We start from the raw sequence: 7,967 nt of genomic DNA on the forward strand, positions 1-7,967 counted from the left end.
GCGAAGACCTCCGGAGCATGCGAAGAGTAGGTAAGCCTTTGTCTTTCAGATGCCGGAATGCAGCGCGAGGCGTTGGTGACAGCCGATGGACCAGGTAAGAGATGCGCTGCCACTGAAGACCGTAGTGCTAACCTGTTCTTTCTTTGTCTTTACAGGTGCTGCTGAAGACTGGATTCCAGGATGGTAAGCCTTTGTTCCCTTAGGCCCAGGATCAGAAGCAGAAGACACGATGAGCGTTCTGCTGCAGAGAATGCAGAATAACGCAAAGCAAGATTCATCCATCGGGTGTGGTTTAAATAGCCTCCTGTAGTGCTTAGGTGTCTCCTTCCACAGCCACGCCTAGGTAAGAAAAGAGTTCCTGCTTTCCAGAAGAGTTCCAGTGTTCTGAACCTAGGGAGTGGCTCCTGCCCCACCCAACAGGAAAAGTAGTCCCAAACAGAAGAGGATCAGGGGTTCAACTGGCAGGTAAGTAAGCAGCATGGTCTGCTGCAGGTAAGTCCACCCAAGCATTATGAGCCCGGCGCTTCCAGCGCTGGGACGGGGCATCTTTATGAGCCTGGTGCCACTGGCGCCAGGACAGGGTCCAAAAGGTCCCAATTGGGACTGGCTGGCACTCGGAACCGGGGTTATGGGTCTGCTTCCAAGGGAGTCGAGCAAGTCCTGATCTTTTGGAAGCAGAGATAATGACAGATAACAGGAAAACTGCTCTACTACTTCTACTTGACCTTTCTGCAGGATTTGATTTAGTAGACCACAAAATTCTCTGTAACCACCTAGACTCAGCAGCCCATTTCTTCCAAGAAGCCATCGATTGGATTGAGTCCTTCCTGAACAACAGGTCTATGCGTGTCTTCTGTGCCTCAGCATCCACTGACCCTATCCCTATCACTTGCGGGGTCCCTCAGGGGCCATGCGTCTCCCCCACACTGTACAACATGTTCATGAAGCCCCTGTTTGATGATCTCGATGGCCTGGATATCACCTACACTAATTACGCTGATGATACCCAGATCCTCATCCTGCTGACGGGAGATTACATCCTCGGCTCCACCCCCAACCTAAACAAACTGAACCACAACAACACCAGCTTCATCATAGATGGCAACTTTATCAAGGTAGCCAAGGAAGTGAAAACCCTAGGAATCTATCGAGACTCTTCCCTCTCCTTCCACAAACAGGTTCACTCCATGGCCTCCTCTACAGCCTACACATCTAAGCTAATAAGAGCAGCTAAACCTTTCTTATCCACCCAGAGCTGCATTACCCTAGCCAGAGCCCTTCTACTATCCAAACTGGACTATTGTAACGCCCTTTACGTAGGAGCCAACAAATATGTTACAAATAAAATCCAGACTCTGCAAAACAACGCCCTGAGAGCAGCGCTCAGTATCCCTAAGTGAGAACACATTTCCAACATTAGGAAAGCCCATAATTGGCTCACCACCACCAACACAATCCTACTCAAAGCAGCCTCCTTAACCCATAAATGCCTTAACAATGCAGCCCCCCGTTACTTAGTCGACAGAATAAAAAGATACACCCCGAACCGACCCACCAGAACCACCAATGCCAACTTGCTCTCAGTTCCCAGGTTCAAACGAACCAAAACAGGTGGTAACAGCTTCCAGGTGAAAGCAGCCCAACACTGGAACTCCCTGCCACCTTCCTTAAGGACACCTCAAACCTACCCCCACTTTAGATGCAACTACGTTCAGTGGATAAAGGACAACGACCGATAACTCACCTTGCCTACCCTATGTATACTATGTAAACATGCACATCCGTAAACTGCCTATTACTACATGTGTCGTAACTTTTTTAACCATGTACACTCTGTAAATACGTACCTATGTACACACTGTAACTATTGCACAGCAATGTAACCAAGCTGAGAAGAACCATGCTTCTCCTGGGCCCTTATACCTTCGGGTCTGGCGCACAATATAAATAAACAAACAAACAAACAAAGCAGTAGTGAAATATATTGTGTAATGATAATGATGTAGGCACAGGGCCTGGGTGTGGGAACTACTGAAGCACAGCCATGTTGGAAGTGAGATCCAGCATTCTGTATTCCATATTGGAGGTGTAGCAGCATGGTACAATGAAGAGTTTGAATAATTTTACCTTTCCCCAGCCCCAGCAGTGAAGCTGAGAATAATGGCATTCATGCAAAATAGATAATGGTTCAATTGGATCAAGCTATAAGCCTGCGAAGCCAGAATGGAATATGAAAGGCAGAGCAAGGGCAGGGCTGGGCCCGCCCTGAAGGACAAAATCATGGAAGCCAGGATAGAGGTCTTGAGCTGTCAAAATGCTTGGTCTAGATTTAGGGCACCAGCGTCCCCTGGAACAGTGACCATCCCTTTTGAACTGCCAAATGGCTTGAAAATAGAGTATCTAGATCCATCAAAATTAGGCCACTGAGTGTGGTCCTCGTGAAAGCCAGGAGGTGTACTGGGGGTGGGCAACTCAAAAGGGGGAAGCAACAAATCTAGTCCCGGGACAGGGAAACATGATTGGGGCACCCGCTTGTCTGGTATCAAGAAGCACACTATTTTTTCTAAGAGCTCATTACCAGGTGCACACCAGGTGACTAGGACGATGGGGCTGGTAACATCCTAAGTAACTTGCCAATCTAGTAGCTGGGAACCAAGGTGATGGAAGAGGGGACATGTTAGAAGGCCAGTGTACATTAGGATGTGGCTAATCGGTCAAGGGACTATAGGTGACTGTTAGTATGTATATAGGTGGTAGACAATGAGGGTGGGGGATTAACACTGCATATTGTTCACGTCATTAGTGACATTTTCTTTTCTTAAAACCCCATTCTTGCTTTGAACTAACAGAGAGAGTTCTGTGTCAGTTTGGTTCTACGGGACCTTCTGTCACCTTTTTCTTTGTATATAAAATAAATCTTGTTTTCATTCCAAAGAGATGCACCAAGACTTTTTCCTTAGAGGAGTGTTTTTTTTTATTGTCTGGTAGTTTGGAGGTCTTGCTGTACAAATCAGGTGACCCCAATGTGATCCCATACCCTCCGCAGTGATGGATAATTCCTGCCCGCACATCCACAGGGCCAATCCCACCTGCAGTGACCAGTTCCCTGTGCACAAACTGGAGAGGTTGACAAGAGCCGTGTTACCTGAATTCCTGTCAGCTCTTTTGAGCAGGATGCTGCTCCTACATTGTGCAGGCTGTTGATGGAACCCTGTGACTGATGAACTTGAGAAAGCATGTCAATGTACGTGCCAGTGGCGTAACACAAGATGTGGGGGCCCCCCTGCGAGCCACGCTGAGGGGGCCCCCAACTCAGCAACAAATCAAGGGTCGCGCCACACTCTGGGCCGGCCTAGATTATCACACCTGCACAATACACACAAACGTGCTGCTGAACAGATATGCCGCACACTGCACTAGGAGAAAGATATAAATATGTGTTTTAATATAACATACAGCACACTGTCTGAGAAAAATTGGCTAAAAAGCCAGAGTGTTTGCAATTGTTTTGCTGGGTAACACCAATCCAATAGATGCAAGTCACCAACAGTGCACAGGAACATTCATGCTTTGCTATTAAAAATGCCATGCCACAATGAAAACATGTCCAACTGGCTGAACAATGTAGACCAGTGTAGACATGTAATAACAATATAATAAAGCTTGCCAGGCCACATTTACACATATCTAGACTGGTTGCACCAAAATGGCAGTCGAAGCAATAACACTCATCAAGTATAGAACACACATTCAAGCCTGTGTCTCTGTGGCCTCTAACAACACGGCCAAATTCTTTAAAATCTGAAAAGAACTGGTCAATCCTGTGGCGGTCTTTACCTCTCCTGTACCCTCCCAGGCCCTCTGTATGGCTCTGTCATCTCACTTCTATGCTAAAACTCTGGACATCCTATCCTCCATCTCCTCTTCCTCTCCCTCTTCCTCTCTTGGCCCCCCTTTGGCCTTCTCTACCTCTCTTCCTCCTTTCTTCTCTTTCTCTGTGACAACACCGGACGAGGTTTCTACACAAGTCTGATCTATGAAAGTGTCATCCAAACAGGTGCTCTCCTGCTCCACCAGAACCATCAAGAACCATATTGACACCCTCGCTCCAGCCTTGACCGATTTCTGTAATCACTCTTTCCCCTCTCCCGTTAAGCACTCCCTTATGCACCCACCCCTCAAGAAGCTTTCTGCCGATCCTGCCTGCCCGGCAAACTATCGCCCAATCTCCATCACCCCTTTCCTGGGCAAACTTTTGGAAAAGCTGGCCATCTCCCAGCTTACTCTCCACACGGAATCTGTTGGTTGTCTCCATGACCATCATTCTGGCTTCAGAGCTGCCAGAGACACGGAAACTGCTGTCCTGAACACCTGTGAAGTTCTGCTCTCTAACCTTGATTCCAGCATTCCTTCTGTCCTCATCCTCTTTGATCTTTCCTGTGCTTTCGACACTGTCAACCATGCCATCCTGTTCAATCTTGATGAATCAACTCCATGAGAAACTGGGCATCACGGATCAGGCCCTTGAGTGGCTGACCTCCTTCCTCTTGGACTGCCCCTCCCAGGTCCAACTTAGTCCCTTTCTCCCCGCTCCATCCTCTCACTCTGGTTTTTCAAACTCTATGTGGCCACTTTGACCCACTGTCTCTACATTCTCCTCTAACTTTCAGTGTAATGCGGATGACATCCCGCTTTCCTTCAGGCTCCCCTCTCACTCCTCTCATCTCTCCCTCATTCCCGACTGTCTATCCACAATTCCAGATTGGTGTGCCTCCAACGATCTCTGCATTAATGTCAGTAAGATGGAGATCCTTTCCATTTGGGCTCCTGCCCCTGCTTTCCCTCTCTCACTCTGGCCTCCTTCCTGTGAGGCAAACAACACTGGTGTCATCTTTGACTCCACACTCTATTTCTCTCCTCACATCCCGGACGTCGCCAAGAAGTCGCACTGCAAGCTGCTCCTCCTCAAAGGAACTCTTCCCTTTCTATCTTTCCCCCAGAAGCTCACTGTCTGCAGATCCCTGGTTCTCTCTAGGCTGGACTACTGCAACAGCCTCTTTCTCAATCTGCCTTCCTCTACTATCCAGCCCCTGCAACTAATCCAGAACAGGACTGCGAGACTTATCCTTGGCCTCAAGCACAGGGATTGTATCTCTCCGGCCCTGAAATCACTCCACTGGCTCCCAGTTGCTGCAAGTATCAAGTTCAAGTCCTTTTGCATTGTCCACAAGGCTTTCTGGGCCTGGGGCCCGCACTACATCCAACGCTCTCTTCCAAAATATCTTCCTTCTCGAGCCCTTTGCAGAGCTACCTACAACTCTATAAGGGTTCGACGCTTCTCCAGGAAGAGAGTGGGGGTAGATCTCTCTCCTCTGCAGGTGCCTCCCTCTGTAATAGCCTCCCTGCCCCTCTCAAGCTTTAGCGGACCACCTGAAGTTCTGGAAGCAGCTCAAAACTTTCCTCTTCCCCCCTGCTTTCTCTCTCTCCCTACCCGACTGGCCTACCTGACCTACCTGTCTGCTGTACCGACTGGTTGCTTGGCTACCCTCAGAGTCTCACTGAGTCGAGACTCTTTCTTGATCAATCACCCTTGCACTGCCTCTGGTCCGACCATGTACTTAGGGGCTGCAAATGTTACCCGACAGTCCCTTGTTCTCCTTGCACTACCCAGAGCGATGCTGCCCTGACAGCACTTACTCAGAGCATTGATGCCCTGTTTTTCCCGTCCCCTCTCTCTTGCACTTCGCCCCTCCCTTTCCCCTTGCGCTTCTCGTTATCGCACTTGCGCGATCTGAATGACACAAGGCCTAGTAAGATCATTTGTCTTGTCCTCCCTCTATCTTCCATCCCTTGTCTTGTTGCGCCTAGAAACACTTGTGTGTAGGTGCATTATAAATGACTTATATCATATCATTTGATCACAGATGCCCAGAAAAATATACAATGCTGCAGTAAGAAACGGCTAGACTGGCAGCACCCAAATGGCAGTCTAGCCATGTAATTCACTTAGCAGGACTGCTTTATCTTAAATGCCCCATTAAAAAAAGTCATACCAAACTGAGGAATGCCTAGACTGGCTGCACCAAAATGTCTCTCTAGCCACTAATACCACATATCATGCCTGCTTAGCCTGGACATGGACAGCCATTATAATTTGTCGTACAATCCTGCCCCCCCTCACACATCCCTTCTCCCTCCCATCCCAACCTCCAAAATTAGCTCTTTGGCCCATAATTACCTCCACATCCCTCTTCCTTGACCCAGATCTTACGGTTGAGGCTCCTTGCCTCATAGGTAAGTACTGGGATGAGGAATAGTGGGACTAGGAGTAATGAAGATTACAGGTAGCTACATCAAGCATTACCTCCATGTACCTCTACCTCATCCCAGTACTTGTGTATGAGGCAGAGTGCTTTATACACAAGTACTGTCTCATACACACTGGGACAATGAAGAATAGGGCTAGGAGTAATGAAGATTACCAATAAGTAATCCAGGCATTAAACACAAGTATTGGTGCAACACAATTGAGTTGACTGGGATTCATCACTCCCCCCACCCACCTGAAATGTTGGGCTATGTTGACTAGACCTGGCTGACCTTCAGAGCAGTTGCCAGACAGAAAAGGACACAGATGGTAAATGGCACCTGGGTTTCTCTGTTAACAAGAACCCACCAATTACTAACATAAAGGAATTCACTTTTAGTACCTGCATTCAAACGCCAAATTTTTTAGGCAATTGAAATCGTGATGTGGGTTTAATACTTGCATGCCAAGTGAGTGATTGGAAGGGTAGAGAGGGAACAGGAGACCAAACATTCTCACAGCAGTCCATAAGTGGGTGCTTTAAACCTTAAAGGAGAGAGTTAACTGCTTGTAACATTGAAGCTGCACTAGAATAGTCTCATAAAAATGCATAAAGAAATTAGATGACCCAAACAAATAAGTTTGCCCCTCCCCCACCGCCCATGAAGTTGGCACCCCTCCCAACATTTGAAGGGTTAGCCCCCGAAATGTAGGTTTTGTTGCACCCCTGAACGCAAGCACACACACCATTCACCATATACACACACGCACACCCAGCCATCCATACATTTAAGTGTGCATTCTTTCACCATACTGGCACACCAAGGCAGCCATCCATACATTTAAGTTTGCACCCTTTCACCATACAGGCACACCCAGGCAGCCACCCATACATTTACGTGTACACCCTTTCACCATACCGGCACACACACCCAGGCACCCACCCATACATTTAAGTGTGCACCCTTTAACCATACACTCACACAGGCAGCCACCTATACATTTCAGTGTGCACCCTTTCACCATACAGGCACACCCGGGCAGCCACCCGTATATTAAAGTGTGCACCCTTTCACCATACACTCACACAGGCAGCCACCTATACATTTAAGTGTGCACCCTTTCAACATACACTCACACATCCACCACACATCATGGGGTTGAGGGGAGCTCTAACACTTAAAAAAGAAATTGGGCCTCATTACAACTATGCTGGACTGTAAACAACGGTGCTGGTAAGCTCACTGGCACTGTTGTTTCCGGGCTGGCATATTACAGCTCTGCAGGCGGTTGCCGTCCTGCCCGGCAGGTCAGACCTGCCGGGCAGAACGGCACCCGCCTGCATAGTTTTCACAGAAGCACCGGCACTTCTGTGGTAACCATTCCCATAGAGTCCGATAGGACTTTATGGAAATGGGGATTTACCATTTGCCGGGACCTGACTTCCCAGACCGCTGGGGTTGTAATCCCCCGGTGTTACCGGGAAGTCGGTAACTCATTACAGGTCTGGCGGCAACCTGCTGGTAGCAATGGCACGGTTTCCGCCAAACCTGTAATGAGGCCCATCGTTTCTTTTTGAAGTCACTCTGACTTCATAAAGAAATTATTTCTGTTACAGAAATAATTTCTTTATAAATGCAGAGTGAATTAAAAAAGAAAA

The sequence above is a fragment of the Ambystoma mexicanum genome, chromosome 1p, assembly GCF_040938575.1.
Source record: "Ambystoma mexicanum isolate Mex_15411 chromosome 1p, UKY_AmexF1_1, whole genome shotgun sequence".
In the NCBI taxonomy this organism is placed as follows: domain Eukaryota; kingdom Metazoa; phylum Chordata; class Amphibia; order Caudata; family Ambystomatidae; genus Ambystoma; species Ambystoma mexicanum.